Below are 17,232 nucleotides of genomic sequence, written 5' to 3'. Positions count from 1 at the left end.
CCAGTGTGAGAGGAAAAACTCTTATTCTCTCACCACTGAGCATTATATTAACTGGAAGGTTTTCATAAATATCCTTTTTTTTTTTTTTTTTTCTGGCCATACCGCACAGCATGCGGGATCTTAGTTCCCCACCAGGGATCGAATCCATGCCCCCTGTGGTGGAAGCATGGAGTCTTAACCACTGGACCGCCAGGGAGGTCCCCCATAAATATCGTTATCAGGTGAAGGAAGTTCCCTTCTATTTCTGGTTTACTTAGAATTTTTTGGTTAATATCATGAGAGTTTTTTAAATTTGTCAAGTACTTTTTACACATCTATTGAGAAGATCCTATGATTTTGTTCCTTTTATCTGTCAATACAATGAGTAATATCAATTGACTTTTAAATGTGAAACCAACCTTGCATTCCTGGGATAAACTCTACTTTGTCATGGTATATCATTCTTTTAATATATTCCTGGATTCCATTTGTGAATATTTCATTAAGGAGTTTTGCATCTATGGTTATAAAGGATTTTCTTGTAATTTTCTTTAAAAAAATAAAATTTACATTTTATTTAGATTAAAACACATTGTACAAAATTTTTGTCACCAAAATAACAGCAATAATTTCTGTATTATTTTTATATAAGCAAAAAAAATTCCTATTTTTCGCAGGTAATTTTTAAAAATCAAAACAAGGCAGGGCTTCCCTGGTGGCGCAGTGGTTGAGAGTCCACCTGCCTATGCAGAGGACACAGGTTCGTGCCCCAGTCTGGGAAGATCCCACATGCCACAGAGCAGCTAGGCCTGTGAGCCATGGCCACTGAGCCTGCGCGTCCGGGGCCTGTGCTCCGCAATGGGAAAGTCCACAACAGTGAGAGGCCCACGTACCGCAAAAAAAAAAAAGAAAAAAAAAAGAAAAGATAAAACAAGGCAGTAGGTATGGTCATGGAGAGAAAAAAACAGTCAAATAGATGGTCAGTAGCCTTGGCTTCTGATTCTATCTTGACCATGAAACAAAAGTGTTCAATGTATACCTGCTAGAAGACTATACTCAGCTAAGGTATAAATTCGACAAATGATTGTAAGTAACATCCAGAAGAAGAACCACAGTGGATTGCTTTCTATTTGAACTTCAATTTTCACTTAATGGAGACAAAATCTACACTGCAATCTCTGTTTAGTGATCTCAAAGTTTATTATACTTGTTGGTAATTTCCTTAACTGCCCATTACAGATTTTTAACCACATACTAAAACACCTACTAGTCGATGGTCAGTCCTGAGCTTTATTGCAGTATTTTATGAAATATATTCCTTCTCCCCACACCTCTCCAACATTTATTTCCTCAAAGAACTGGAAACTAATACCTACTAATTTGATTCATGGCAATAATAATGTTCTATTTCAAGTGACTCAACTAAAATTTCCCCGGAGTACCACCAAGAGAGATCACAGAGAAATGAAATGTTCTTTCAATGCTGTGTTCTGAAATGAGAGGTCTTCAGAGAATAAAAGTTCAGACAGCAGCCATTTAACCGGCAGTTTATCAATGTTTAATGCATTCAGTGGAAGGCTCAGAAGCAAATAGTCAGTGATTGAATGGCTGACATACACCTTAGAGCTTTCCTTACAAATATCAACTGTAAGGATAAAACCACTTTTTAAAACTTCTCTTAGGTATTTTCAGTGTTCTTTTTAAAGTACTTGTAGGAAACTCTGGCTTAAATTCATAGTTTGATATATGTGTCTACCATTAAATTAAGATCATATTTTATATCAAGATTTATGTTAAACAAAGTAAAGTTATTTGACCTCTGGTCTATTGAAATATTTCTTAATTATGCTTAAGATGCTTTCATCTAATTTCATTGCTCTCATCCTCAAACTTCATCAAGGAAGAATACACAGGACCTTCAGCCATGCATAGACATTAAGAAAAAAAATTGAAGTGAGACAGGTAGGGGGCTTTGTACACGGTTAATGGAAGCTCTGTGTCCTTTTCTCTGTGTTTTGTTTGATTCTCCAACAATGAAGGTTGGCAGAGAGTGTGTTGGGAATGGATAAGTCACTTTGGTACGTGTTGGCATGGTGTTGAATGTGAGCTGTTCCAGGACTGGTGCTATAAGAGATAAGCATTTAAGAACTGTGAGGTGCCCATACATTTGTTCTCTATGTCTGTCTCTATTTCTGCTTTGCAACTAAGATCATCTGTACCATTTTTCTAGATTCCACATATATGCATTATTATAAAATATTTGATTTTCTCCTTCTGACTTACTTCACTCTGTATGACACTCTCTAGGTCCATCCATGTCTCTACAAATGACGCGATTTCATTCCTTTTTATGGCTGAGTAATATTCCATTGTACATATGTACCACATCTTCTTTATACATTCCTCTGTTGATGGACATTTAGGTTGCTTCCATGTCCTGGCTATTGTAAATAGTGCTGCTATGAACATTGGGGTGCATGTGTTTTTTTGATTTATGGTTTTCTCTGGGTATATACCCAGTAGTGGGATTGCTGTATGTATGGATACCAATGGGGAAAAGGGTGGGGTGGGAGGAATTAGGAGACTGGGATTGACAAATATACATTATTGATACTATGTATAAAATGGACAACTGATGGGAACATGCTGTATAACACAGGGGAACTCACCTAGTGCACTGTGGTAACCTAAATGGAAGGGAAGTCCAGAAGGGAGGAGAGGGGATATCTGTATGCTTATGGCTGATTCATTCTGTTGTGCAGTGGAGGCTAACACAACATGGTAAAGCAACCATACTCCAATAAAAATTAATTTTAAAAAAACCTAAGAAAATTTAGAAAAAAAAGAACTTGTGAGGTGCTATTGTAAGAAAATATCTTTAACGTTCTGAATAATGTGTTTCATTTTTGGGATACTAAGTATTTGTTTATACTAATTCTCAATGGTTAGTTGAGATTATCTTGCTGAGCCCAGAGGAAGTTCCAGGAAATTCCATTTAAATATCAAGTTTGGTGCTGAATCATGGCTTTCTCAAATCAAAATTTACGATAAACATAAATATTTTCCATCTCTTCATAGAGTGCAACTCTGCTGCAAAGAAATATTGGAAATGCGGCCCTGGAAAGTTTTTCCAAAGGCTATTTTAAAAACTAGGATATTTTTATGAACAACAATAATAATTAAAACAAAATCTGTTAATGCACTACAGAGAACAAAAGCTCAACCAACTATAAAGTTATTCTATCTAACATTCGTATCATTATTTATACCATCTAAACACAAAACAAGTATTTACAGGAGTTCTACAAAATATTCAAAAGCATCATACCCACCTATTCATTGAGTGGCAAATTTCCTTCAGTTCATGGGCCTTTTATCCTTCACTGTTCTGAAAGAGGACAGATATTACACTGTTAGGTTCTGAAGTAGTTGGTGATCAACAGGAAAAAGAACAAACATCTTTAATTTCTCCCAAAGCAACAGATACTCCCACAACAGACACTGCTTTTGACAACTACGTATTTAAGGCAGAGGAAGACTAGACTGTGTAGATATTTTGGGGTTGTTTCTCTAAAAGTCTAGTTACCATGAGTTGCGTTTGGCAGAAAGTCCACTAGACATCCTCTAAGCCAGACCACATCAGTGCTCCACGTTTGTCCCCCACTCTTCCATTATCATAGTGTGAAAGTTCATAGCCAGAATTTCTGCATCAACTTCAGAAGGTAGAAAGCTCATATTCCTCTGTCTGGACTGAGATTCACTGATGAACCTCACCAGTACTGGTGATTGATCCTCCCCTGCTATGTGCATCTTATTATCAGTGATAATGGAAGAGGTGAGTCTCTCACTTTCCTGTTTCTCTCCAATGGCACTCTTGCAGTGTCCAGCACCTACTTCTGCTGTGTTTTCAAAAGGGTGGATGTGTAACTGCTACTGTTTCGAAGCACTTTCTCAGAACTGCCTCACCAGAATATCCTCTGCACCCCAGCAGGAGAAAAGATATCTTTAGGGATTTTGTCAGCTTCATGTTAATACAGACTCTGCTTTATAAACATCCAACTTCAGATGAAGAGTTTAGCTGCTCCTTGTTTTCATTCCCTGCAAAGTTTAAGGATAAAAATGCCTTCATCTTGTTCTTTACCTTCTTCCTCTGCATTGGAGTGGTGAGGATGGCTATGGTTTCTTTATTTCTGAGTTTGTTCCTGTTCAGAAGTTTTACCACTTCTTTTTCTGTTTGTGTTCTTATTTCATGATCACTCAGTTATTTTACTAATTTTCTTTTTTTTTTTTTTTTTTTTTTTTTGCGGTACGCGGGCCTCTCACTGTTGTGGTCTCCCCCGTTGCGGAGCACAGGCTCCGGACGCGCAGGCTCCGGACGCGCAGGCTCAGCGGCCATGGCTCACGGGCCCAGCCGCTCCGCGGCATGTGGGATCCTCCCAGACCGGGGCACGAACCCGTATCCCCTGCATCGGCAGGCGGACTCTCAACCACTTGCGCCACCAGGGAGGCCCTATTTTACTAATTTTCAATGTCTCCATGTGGATTGTTCAGATGACTGGTGAAATCAACTACTGCTGGCATAGCATAATCTCAAAGAACTCCTTTTTAAGTACTCGTTCTACAAACCGTAGGTTTCTTAAAGCATTTGGCAGTAATGTTTGCTTAGCAGATCAGGTGTTTTATCTTCTAAGTCACATATCTTACATTTCTTCACCCACTTCGGGCTTCTGTCCAGATCTTTCAGGAACTAAAGAAAGTCAGATTGGACTGCCTTATCTTCCATGTTCAGTTGGGGGCTGTGCGAAAGTTTGATATTATTGCCCACCAGTCAGCCAGCCTGCTCTTCCCTCCCCTCCCCCCAATTCAGGGAAGCTTGTCTGCCTGTTGGTAGTGGAGGAAGGAAACTAAATTAGGTGGGCAGTTTGACATGACTGGTGTTTTAATTTTCTTTTTTTAAAATGTCTGTGTCAGATTTAGTATCAGGGTCATGCTAGCCTCATAAAACACATTGCAAAATGTTTCCTCCTCTTCTGTTTTGGAAAGCATTTGTGTAAGATTGATCTCTTACCTAAATGTTTAGCAGAGCTCACCAGTGAAACCATCTGACCCCGATGTCGTATTTGAGAAAAGATTTCAATAACAAATTCAATTTACTTAATAGATATAGGGCCAGGAAAATTTCCGATTTCTTCTGTGTCCGTTTTGGTAAGTTGTTTTATTCAGAAATTTCATCTAGTTGTTGAATTTATTAACATAAATTTGTTTACAATATCTGTAGCATCTGTAGTATATTCACACATTTATTCCTGATATTGGTAATTTTTCTTATTTTTTTCTTTATCAACCTATGTAGGGCTTATCAACTTTGTTATTCTCTCAAAAAGAAAAATAATTTATGTGTTAATTTTCTCTTTCATTTATCTATTTTCTATTTCATTGATTTCTCCTCTTTACTATTTCCTTCATTCTACTTACTCTGGATTTACAGATCTTCCTCAACTTACAATGGGCTTATGTCCCAATAAACCCATTGTGAGTTGAAAATATCCTAAGTCGAAAATGCATTTAATATACCTAATCTACCGAACATCATAGGCTAGCCTAGCCTACATTAAACATGCTCAAAACACTTAACAGTAACCTGCAGTTGAGCAAAATCACGTAACACAAAGCCTATTTTATAATAAAGTGTTGAATATCTCATGTAATTTATTGAATACTGTACTGAAAGTGAAAAACAGAATGGTTGTAAGTGTATCAGTTGTCTACCCTGTGATTGTGGCACTGACTGGAAGCTGCAGCTTGCTACTGCTGTCCAGCATCCCAAGAGTATCATACTACACATCGCTAGCCTGGGAAAAGACCAAAATTGAAAATTCAAGTCCTACTGAATGCACATTGCTTTTGCACCATTGTAAAATTCAAAATTCGTAAGTTGACCCATTGTAAGTTGGGGACCATCTGTACTTTGCTCTACTTTCTCTAGGTCTTACTGTAGACTCTTAGGTCATTGATTTTATACCTTTATCCTTTCCTTATCTAGGCATTTAAAAACTATAAATTTTCCTTTAGCTGTAACTCACAAATTTTGATATGCTATATTTTCATTATAATTCAGTTTGAAATATTTTCTAATGTACCTTGTCATTTTTCCTTTACCCATAAATTATTGACAAGTATGTTGTTTAATTTCCAAATATTTAGGTTTTATCCCTCCTACATATCTTATTTATTTTTTTTTTTTTTTAATTTTATTTTAGAAATTTAATCAGTTATACATATACATATGTTCCCATATCCCCTCCCTTTTGCGTCTCCCTCCCACCCTCCCTATCCCACCCCTCCAGGCGGTCACAAAGAACCGAGCTGATCTCCCTGTGCTATGCGGCTGCTTCCCACTAACTATCTACCTTACGTTTGGTAGTGTATATATGTCCATGCCGCTCTTTCACTTTGTCACAGCTTACCCTTCCCCCTCCCCATATCCTCAAGTCCATGCTCTAGTAGGTCTGTGTCTTTATTCCTGTCTTACCCCTATGTTCTTGATGACATTTTTTTCTTAAATTCCATATATATGTGTCAGCATACAGTATTTGTCTTTCTCTTTCTGACTTACTTCACTCTGTATGACAGACTCTAGGTCCATCCACCTCATTACAAATAGCTCAATTTCATTTCTTTTTATGGCTGAGTAATATTCCATTGTATATATGTGCCACATCTTCTTTATCCATTCATCCGATGATGGACACTGAGGTTGTTTCCATCTCCGGGCTATTGTAAATAGGGCTGCTATGAACATTTTGGTACATGTCTCTTTTTGAATTATGGTTTTCTCAGGGTATATGCCCAGTAGTGGGATTGCTGGGTCATATGGTAGTTCTATTTGTAGTTTTTTAAGGAACCTCCATACCGTTCTCCATAGCAGCTGTACCAATTCACATTCCCACCAGCAGTGCAAGAGTGTTCCCTTTTTTCCACACCCTCTCCAGCATTTATTGTTTCTAGATTTTTTGATGATGGCCATTCTGACTGGTGTGAGATGATATCTCATTGTAGTTTTGATTTGCATTTCTCTAATGAGTAAAGATGTTGAGCATCCTTTCATGTGTTTGTTGGCTGTCTGTATATCTTCTGTGGAGAAATGTCTATTTAGGTCTTCTGCCCATTTTTGGATTGGGTTGTTTGTTTTTTTGCTATTGAGCTGCATGAGCTGCTTATAAATTTTGGAGATTAATCCTTTGTCAGTTGCTTCATTTGCAAATATTTTCTCCCATTCTGAGGGTTGTCTTTTGGTCTTGTTTATGGTTTCCTTTGCTGTGCAAAAGCTTTGAAGTTTCATTAGGTCCCATGTGTTTATTTTTGTCTTTATTTCCATTTCTCTAGGAGGTGGGTCAAAAAGGATCTTGCTGTGATTTATGTCATAGAGTGTTCTGCCTATGTTTTCCTCTAGGAGTTTGATAGTGTCTGGCCTTACATTTAGGTCTTTAATCCATTTTGAGCTAATTTTTGTGTATGGTGTTAGGGAGTGATCTAATCTCATACTTTTACATGTCCTTGTCCAGTTTTCCCAGCACCACTTATTGAAGAGACTGTCCTTTCTCCACTGTACATTCCTGCCTCCTTTATCAAAGATAAGGTGACCATATGTCCGTGGGTTTATCTCTGGGCTTTCTATCCTGTTCCATTGATCTATCTTTCTGTTTTTGTGCCAGTACCATACTGTCTTGATTACTGTAGCTTTGTAGTATAGTCTGAAGTCAGGGAGCCTGATTCCTCCAGCTCCGTTTTTGGTTCTCAAGATTGCTTTGGCTATTCGGGGTCTTTTGTGTTTCCATACAAATTGTGAAATTTTTTGTTCTAGTTCTGTGAAAAATGCCATTGGTAGTTTGATAGGTATTGCATTGAATCTGTAGATTGCTTTGGGTAGTAGAGTCATTTTCACAATGTTGATTCTTCCAATCCAAGAACATGGTACATCTCTCCATCTATTTGTATCATCTTTAATTTCTTTCATCAGTGTCTTATAATTTTCTGCATACAGGTCTTTTGTCTCCTTAGGTAGGTTTATTCCTAGATATTTTATTCTTTTTGTTGCAATGGTAAATGGGAGTGTTTCCTTGATTTCACTTTCAGATTTTTCATCATTAGTATATAGGAATGCCAGAGATTTCTGTGCATTAATTTTGTATCCTGCAACTTTACCAAATTCATTGATTAGCTCTAGTAGTTTTCTGGTAGCATCTTTAGGATTCTCTATGTATAGTATCATGTCATCTGCAAACAGTGACAGCTTTACTTCTTCTTTTCCAATTTGGATTCCTTTTATTTCCTTTTCTTCTCTGATTGCTGTGGCTAAAACTTCCAAAACTATGTTGAATAAGAGTGGTGAGAGTGGGCAACCTTGTCTTGTTCCTGATCTTAGTGGAAATGGTTTCAGTTTTTCACCATTGAGGACGATGCTGGCTGCGGGTTTGTCATATATGGCCTTTATTATGTTGAGGAAAGTTCCCTCTATGCCTACTTTCTGCAGGGTTTTTATCATAAATGGGTGTTGAATTTTGTCAAAAGCTTTCTCTGCATCTATTGAGATGATCATATGGTTTTTCTCCTTCAGTTTGTTAATATGGTGTATCACATTGATTGATTTGCGTATATTGAAGAATCCTTGCATTCCTGGAATAAACCCCACTTGATCATGGTGTATGATCCTTTTAATGTGCTGTTGGATTCTGCTTGCTAGTACTTTGTTGAGGATTTTTGCATCTATGTTCATCAGTGATATTGGCCTGTAGTTTTCTTTCTTTGTGACATCCTTGTCTGGTTTTGGTATCAAGGTGATGGTGGTCTCGTAGAATGAGTTTGGGAGTGTTCCCCCCTCTGCTATATTTTGGAAGAGTTTGAGAAGGATAGGTGTTAGCTCTTCTCTAAATGCTTGATAGAATTCACCTGTGAAGCCATCTGGTCCTGGGCTTTTGTTTGTTGGAAGATTTTTAATCACAGTTTCAATTTCAGTGCTTGTGATTGGTCTGTTCATATTTTCTATTTCTTCCTGATTCAGTCTTGGCAGGTTGTGCATTTCTAAGAATTTGTCCATTTCTTCCAGGTTGTCCATTTTATTGGCATAGAGTTGCTTATAGTAATCTCTCATGATCTTTTGTATTTCTGCAGTGTCAGTTGTTACTTCTCCTTTTTCATTTCTAATTCTATTGATTTGAGTCTTCTCCCTTTTTTTCTTGATGAGTCTGGCTAATGGTTTATCAATTTTGTTTATCTTCTCAAAGAACCAGCTTTTAGTTTTATTGATCTTTGCTATCGTTTCCTTCATTTCTTTTTCATTTATTTCTGATCTGATTTTTATGATTTCTTTCCTTCTGCTAACTTTGGGATGTTTTTGTTCTTCTTTCTCTAATTGCTTTAGGTGCAAGGTTAGGTTGTTTATTCGAGATATTTCCTGTTTCTTAAGGTGGGATTGTATTGCCATAAACTTCCCTCTTAGAACTGCTTTTGCTGCATCCCATAGGTTTTGGGTCGTCGTGTCTCCATTGTCATTTGTTTCTAGGTATTTTTTAATTTCCTCTTTGATTTCTTCAGTGATCACTTCGTTATTAAGTAGTGTATTGTTTAGCCTCCATGTGTTTGTATGTTTTACAGCTCTTTTCCTGTAATTGATATCTAGTCTCATAGCATTGTGGTCGGAAAAGATACTTGATACAATTTCAATTTTCTTAAATTTACCAAGGCTTGATTTGTGACCCAAGATATGATCTATCCTGGAGAATGTTCCATGAGCACTTGAGAAAAATGTGTATTCTGTTGTTTTTGGATGGAATGTCCTATAAATATCAATTAAGTCCATCTTGTTTAATGTATCATTTAAAGCTTGTGTTTCCTTATTTATTTTCATTTTGGATGACCTGTCCATTGGTGAAAGTGGGGTGTTAAAGTCCCCTACTATGATTGTGTAACTGTCGATTTCTCCTTTTATGGCTGTTAATATTTCCCTTATGTATTGAGGTGCTCCTATGTTTGGTGCATAAATATTTACAATTGTTATATCTTCTTCTTGGATTGATCCCTTGATCATTATGTAGTGTCCTTCTTTGTCTCTTCTAGTAGTCTTTATTTTAAAGTCTATTTTGTCTGATATGAGAATTGCTACTCCAGCTTTCTTTTGGTTTCCATTTGCATGGAATATCTTTTTCCATCCCCTTACTTTCAGTCTGTATGTGTCTCTAGGTCTGAAGTGGGTCTCTTGTAGACAGCATATATATGGGTCTTGTTTTTGTATCCATTCAGCCAGTCTGTGTCTTTTGGTGGGAGCATTTAGTCCATTTACATTTAAGGTAATTATTGATATGTATGTTCCTATTCCCATTTTCTTAATTGTTTTGGGTTCATTATTGTAGTTCTTTTCCTTCTGTTGTGTTTCTTGCCTAGAGAAGTTCCTTTAGCATTTGTTGTAAAGCTGGTTTGGTGGTGCTGAACTCTCTCAGCTTTTGCTTGTCTGTAAAGGTTTTAATTTCTCCATCAAATCTGAATGAGATCTTTGCTGGGTAGAGTAATCTTGGTTGCAGGTTTTTCTCCTTCATCACTTTAAGTATGTCCTGCCACTCCCTTCTGGCTTGTAGAGTTTCTGCTGAGAGATCAGCTGTTATCCTGATGGGGATTCCCTTGTGTGTTATTTGTTGTTTTTGCCTTGCTGCTTTTAATATGATTTCTTTGTGTTTAATTTTTGACAGTTTGATTAATATGTTTCTTGGTGTATTTCTCCTTGGATTTATTCTGTATGGGACTCTCTGTGCCTCCTGGACTTGATTAACTATTTCCTTTCCCATATTAGGGAAGTTTTCAACTATAATCTCTTCAAATATTTTCTCAGTCCCTTTCTTTTTCTCTTCTTCTTCTGGAACCCCTATAATTCGAATGTTGGTGCGTTTAATGTTGTCCCAGAGGTCTCTGAGACTGTCCTCTGTTCTTTTCATTCTTTTTTCTTTATTTTGCTGTGCAGCTGTTATTTCCACTATTTTATCTTCCACCTCACTTATCCGTTCTTCTGCCTCAGTTATTCTGCTATTGATCCCATCTAGAGTATTTTTTATTTCATTTATTGTGTTTTTAATCGATGCTTGATTCGTCTTTAGTTCTTCTAGGTCCTTGTTAACTGTTTCTTGCATTTTGTCTATTCTATTTCCAAGATTTTGGATCATCTTTACCATCATTATTCTGAATTCTTTTTCAGATAGACTGCCTATTACCTCTTCATTTGTTAGGTCTGGTGGGTTTTTATCTTGCTCCTTCTCCTGCTGTGTGTTTTTCTGTCTTCTCATTTTGCTTATGTTACTGTGTTTGGGGTCTCCTTTTTGCAGGCTGCAGGTTCGTAGTTCCCGTTGTTTTTGGTGTCTGTCCCCAGTGGCTAAGGTTGGTTTAGTGGGTTGTGTAGGCTTCTTGGTGGAGGGGACTACTGCCTGTGTTCTGGTGGATGAGGCTGGATCTTGTCTTTCTGGTGGGCAGGTCCACGTCTGGTGGTGTGTTTTGGGGTGTTTGCGGACTTTTTATGATTTGAGGCAGCCTCTCTGCTAATGGGTGGCGTTGTGTTCCTGTCTTGCTAGTTGTTTGGCATAGGGTGTCCAGCACTGTAGCTTGCTGGTCGTTGAGTGAAGCTGGGTGCTGGTGTTGAGATGGAGATCTCTGGAAGATTTTCGCCGTTTGATATTATGTGGAGCTGGGAGGTCTCTTGTGGACCAGTGTCCTGAAGTTGGCTCTCCCACCTCAGAGGCCCAGCACTGACTCCTGGCTCCTGAATTTGGGATGATTTGTTGTCTATTCATGTATTCCACAGATGCAGGGTACATCAAGTTGATTGTGGAGCTTTAATCCGCTGCTTCTGAGGCTGCTGGGAGAGGTTTCCCTTTCTCTTCTTTGTTCTCACAGCTCCTGGGTCTCAGCTTTGGATTTGGCCCCGCCTCTGCGTGTAGGTCGCCGGAGGGCGTCTGTTCTTCGCTCAGACAGGACAGGGTTAAAGGAGCAGCCTCTTCGGGGACTCTGGCTCACTCAGGCCGGGCGGGAGGGAGGGGCACGGAGTGCGGGGCGAGCCTGCAGCGGCAGAGGTCGGCGTGACGTTGCACCAGCCTGAGGCGCGCCGTGCGTTCTCCCAGGGAAGCCGCCCCTGGATCCCGGGACCCCGGCAGTGGCAGGCTGCACAGGCTCCCGGAAGGGCGGTGTGGACAGTGACCTGCGCTCGCACACAGGCTTCTTGGCGGCGGCAGCAGCAGCCCCAGCGTCCCACGCCCGTCTCTGGGCTCCGCGCTTTCAGCCGCGACTCGCGCCCGTTTCTGGAGCTCCTTTACCCGGCGCTCTTAATCCCCTCTCCTCGCGCACCAGGAAACCAAGAGGGAAGAAAAAGTCTCCTGCCTCTTCGGCAGCTCCAGAGTTTTCCCGGACTCCCTCCCGGCTAGCTGTGGCACATTAGCCCCCTTCAGGCTGAGTTCTCGCCGCCAGCCCCACTCCTCTCCCTGCGCTCTGACCGAAGCCCGAGCCTCAGCTCCAGCGCCGCCCGCCCCGGCGGGGGAGCAGACAAGCCTCTCGGGCTGGTGAGTGCCACTCGGCACCGCTCCTCTGTGCGGGAATCTCTCTGCTTTGCCCTACCCAGGTATGTGGGGAGTGTCTTGCCTTTTGGGAGGTCTGGGGTCTTCTGCCAGCGTTCAGTAGGTGTTCTGTAGGAGTTGTTCCACGTGTAGCTGTATTTCTCCTACATATCTTATTGTTGTTGATTTCTAACTAATTGCCTGTGATCAGAAAACATAGTCTATATTATTTCAATCCTTTAAAATATATTAGAACGTGTTTTATGGTCCAGCAAATGGTTTATCTTGGTTAATATGCCATGTGCACTTGAAAAGAATGTTTATCCTGAAATTGTTAGGTGTAGTGTTCTATAAATGTCAATTAGGTTGACAAAAAGGAAGTTTTAGTGTTACTGAGATCTTTTGTCTATTCTGTCAATTGCTGAGAGAAGACTCCACTGTAATTGTGGATTTGTCTCTTCCTTTAATTATGTTACTTTTTCATCTGATGTATTTGAACCTCTTTTATTAGGCACATACATGTATGATTCTTATGTCTTAATAAATTTATCCTTTTTATTGTTCTAGTTTGTCTCTCTTTATCTCTGGTAATACTTTTTGCCTTGGTATCTGTTATATCTCATGCTAATCTACCTATTCCAACCTTCTTAGGTTTTCTGTTTGCATGATTTATCTTTTAATATCATTTACTTTCAACCTGTTTGTATTTTTATTTTATTTTATTTTATTTATTTATTTTTTTTTTTTTTGCGGTATGCGGGCCTCTCACTGTTGTGGCCTCTCCCGTTGCGGAGCACAGGCTCCGGACGCGCAGGCTCAGCGGCCATGGCTCACGGGCCCAGCCGCTCCGCGGCATATGGGATCCTCCCAGACCGGGGCACGAACCCGTATCCCCCGCATCGGCAGGCGGACTCTCAACCACTGCGCCACCAGGGAGGCCCTCAACCTGTTTGTATTTTTATATTTAAAGTTCATCTCTTATGGAGAGATTATGTTGGGTCTTATTTTTTTAATCTATTCTGAGAATTTCTGACTACTGTTTGGAGTGTTTAGTCCATTTACATTTAATCCAATTATTGATATGGTTGAGTTTGGACCAACCAATTTACTAGTTGTTTTCCCTTGGTCCCATCATTTTTGTATTTGTTTTTTGATTCTCTGTTCCTACTTTCTTAATTTCTCTTGATTTAATTGAATCTTTTTGAGAATCCCCTTTCAAGGGATTGTGGCGTTTCAGTTATATCATTTTGCATTATTTCAACTGGTTGCTCTAGGAACCACAATATATACAGTATCCTTAATTTTTCACATTTTTCTTACATTTAATATTGGACCATTTCATACAAAGTGTAATGATCTTTAAAAAAGTATAGATTTTGAAGCTCCTTTCTTTATTTTTTAGTTGTCTATATTTCATCTACAAATTTTATAAATCAAACAATAAAATGTTATAATTTTTACTTAAACAGTCATACATATTTCTAAAAAACTACAGAAAAAATCTTTTATATTTATCCACACATCTATCATGTTTGGTACTTCACTTTCCTCTGAACATTTGAATGTCCCTTTGGCATCAATTTTTCTCAACTGATGAACTTCTGTGGTTTTTTTGTACTGCAAGCCTGCTGATAAAAAGTTCTCTTAGTTTTCATCTATCTTTATTTTGCTTTCATTCTTGAAGGTTATTTTCACTGCACTGAATTGACTTTTTTCTTCTTTCAGCACTTTAGAGATGTCATTCCATTATCTTCTTGTGTCCAGTGTTTCTGACAAAAAATCATTGTTAAATCATATCATTCCACTGCATGTAATAAATTAATCTGTAGCTAGTCTGCAGTTACTTTCAAGAGTTTCTTTTAAACTATGGCTTTTAGAAGTTTGACTCTGATGTGCCTAGATATGCTTTTCTTTATATTTTTCCTGATTGGGGTTTACTGGACTTGTTATATGTGTAAATGTATGCCTTTCACCAAATTTGGGGAAATTATCACTATCATTTCCTTATATATATTTTTCTCTCTTATTCTAAAACAGCAAGTAAACAAATATTAGACCTTTCTACAGTGCCTGCATAGCTCACTGACACTTTATTTTCTCCAACCTTCTCTTTCAATTTTTCAACTTAGACACTTTCTATTGATCTATTTTCAAATTTACTTACTCTTTTCTCATTTCAGTCTGTGTCAAGCCACTTTGTAAATTTTTAATTGTAAATACTATATTTTCCATTTATAGAATTTTCAATTGGTCCTTTTTTGTGGTTTCAGTTTCTCTGCTAAGATTTTCTATTTGTTAATCATAAGTGTGTTTTCCTCTAAATCCTTGAGATGGTTATAATAGTTGCTTTAAAATCCTTATCTGGGGCCTCCCTGGTGGCGCAAGTGGTTGAGAGTCCGCCTGCCGATGCAGGGGATACGGGTTCGTGCCCCGGTCTGGGAGGATCCCATATGCCGCGGAGCGGCTGGGCCCGTGAGCCGTGGCCGCTGAGCCTGCGCGTCCGGAGTCTGCGCGTCCGGAGCCTGTGCTCCGCAACGGGGGAGGCCACAACAGTGAGAGGCCCGCATACCGCAAAAAAAAAAAAAAAAAAAAAAAAAATCCTTATCTGCTAATTCTAACATCTGGGTCATCTCAAGGTCAGTTTTCACTTATTGCCTTTTTATTTTATTTTATTTATTTATTTATTTTTATTTTTTGCTTTATAACAAATTTAATCAGTTATACATATACATATGTTCCCATATCCCCTCCCTTTTGTGTCTCCCTCCCACCCTCCCTATCCCACCCCTCCAGGCGGTCACAAAGCACCGAGCTGATCTCCCTGTGCTATGCGGCTGCTTCCCACTAGCTATCTACCTTACGTTTGGTAGTGTATATATGTCCATGCCGCTCTTTCACTTTGTCACAGCTTACCCTTCCCCCTCCCCATATCCTCAAGTCCATGCTCTAGTAGGTCTGTGTCTTTATTCCTGTCTTACCCCTATGTTCTTCATGACATTTTTTTTCTTAAATTCCATATATATGTGTCAGCATACAGTATTTGTCTTTCTCTTTCTGACTTACTTCACTCTGTATGACAGACTCTAGGTCTATCCACCTCATTACAAATAGCTCAATTTCATTTCTTTTTATGGCTGAGTAATATTCCATTGTATATATGTGCCACATCTTCTTTACCCATTCATCCGATGATGGACACTTAGGTTGTTTCCATCTCCGGGCTATTGTAAATAGGGCTGCTATGAACATTTTGGTACATGTCTCTTTTTGAATTATGGTTTTCTCAGGGTATATGCCCAGTAGTGGGATTGCTGGGTCATATGGTAGTTCTATTTGTAGTTTTTTAAGGAACCTCCATACCGTTCTCCATAGTGGCTGTACCAATTCACATTCCCACCAGCAGTGCAAGAGTGTTCCCTTTTTTCCACACCCTCTCCAGCATTTATTGTTTCTAGATTTTTTGATGATGGCCATTCTGACTGGTGTGAGATGATATCTCATTGTAGTTTTGATTTGCATTTCTCTAATGAGTAAAGATGTTGAGCATCCTTTCATGTGTTTGTTGGCAGTCTGTATATCTTCTGTGGAGAAATGTCTATTTAGGTCTTCTGCCCATTTTTGGATTGGGTTGTTTGTTTTTTTGTTATTGAGCTGCATGAGCTGCTTATAAATTTTGGAGATTAATCCTTTGTCAGTTGCTTCATTGGCAAATATTTTCTCCCATTCTAAGGGTTGTTTTTTGGTCTTGTTTATGGTTTCCTTTGCTGTGCAAAAGCTTTGAAGTTTCATTAGGTCCCATGTGTTTATTTTTGTCTTTATTTCCATTTCTCTAGGAGGTGGGTCAAAAAGGATCTTGCTGTGATTTATGTCATAGAGTGTTCTGCCTATGTTTTCCTCTAGGAGTTTGATAGTGTCTGGCCTTACATTTAGGTCTTTAATCCATTTTGAGCCTATTTTTGTGTATGGTGTTAGGGAGTGATCTAATCTCATACTTTTACATGTCCCTATCCAGTTTTCCCAGCACCACTTATTGAAGAGACTGTCCTTTCTCCACTGTACATTCCTGCCTCCTTTATCAAAGATAAGGTGACCATATGTCCGTGGGTTTATCTCTGGGCTTTCTATCCTGTTCCATTGATCTATCTTTCTGTTTTTGTGCCAGTACCATACTGTCTTGATTACTGTAGCTTTGTAGTATAGTCTGAAGTCAGGGAGCCTGATTCCTCCAGCTCCATTTTTCGTTCTCAAGATTGCTTTGGCTATTTGGGGTCTTTTGTGTTTCCATACAAATTGTGAAATTTTTTGCTCTAGTTCTGTGAAAAATGCCAGAGGTAGTTTGATAGGGATTGCATTGAATCTGTAGATTGCTTTGGGTAGTAGAGTCATTTTCACAATGTTGATTCTTCCAATCCAAGAACATGGTACATCTCTCCATCTATTTGTATCATCTGTAATTTCTTTCATCAGTGTCTTATACTTTTCTGCATACAGGTCTTTTGTCTCCTTAGGTAGGTTTATTCCTAGATATTTTATTCTTTTTGTCGCAATGGTAAATGGGAGTGTTTCCTTGATTTCACTTTCAGATTTTTCATCATTAGTATATAGGAATGCCCGAGATTTCTGTGCATTAATTTTGTATCCTGCAACTTTACCAAATTCATTGATT

The 17,232-nt window shown here is 38.8% G+C and overlaps 1 long non-coding RNA gene and 1 pseudogene across 1 annotated transcript in view; one reads left to right on the top strand and one right to left on the bottom strand.

Annotated features, from left to right (window-relative positions):
* The window catches only part of LOC132497785 (uncharacterized), a 192,963-nt gene that overhangs the window by 20,080 nt on the left and 155,651 nt on the right, over positions 1-17,232 (top strand). The gene's annotated exons all lie outside the window — the stretch shown is intronic.
* LOC132497227 (52 kDa repressor of the inhibitor of the protein kinase-like) lies at positions 1,712-4,007 on the bottom strand (annotated as a pseudogene).

The sequence above is a fragment of the Mesoplodon densirostris genome, chromosome 10, assembly GCF_025265405.1.
Source record: "Mesoplodon densirostris isolate mMesDen1 chromosome 10, mMesDen1 primary haplotype, whole genome shotgun sequence".
NCBI classification, from domain to species: Eukaryota; Metazoa; Chordata; class Mammalia; order Artiodactyla; family Ziphiidae; genus Mesoplodon; species Mesoplodon densirostris.
This window is presented reverse-complemented; position numbering and strand designations above follow the sequence as displayed.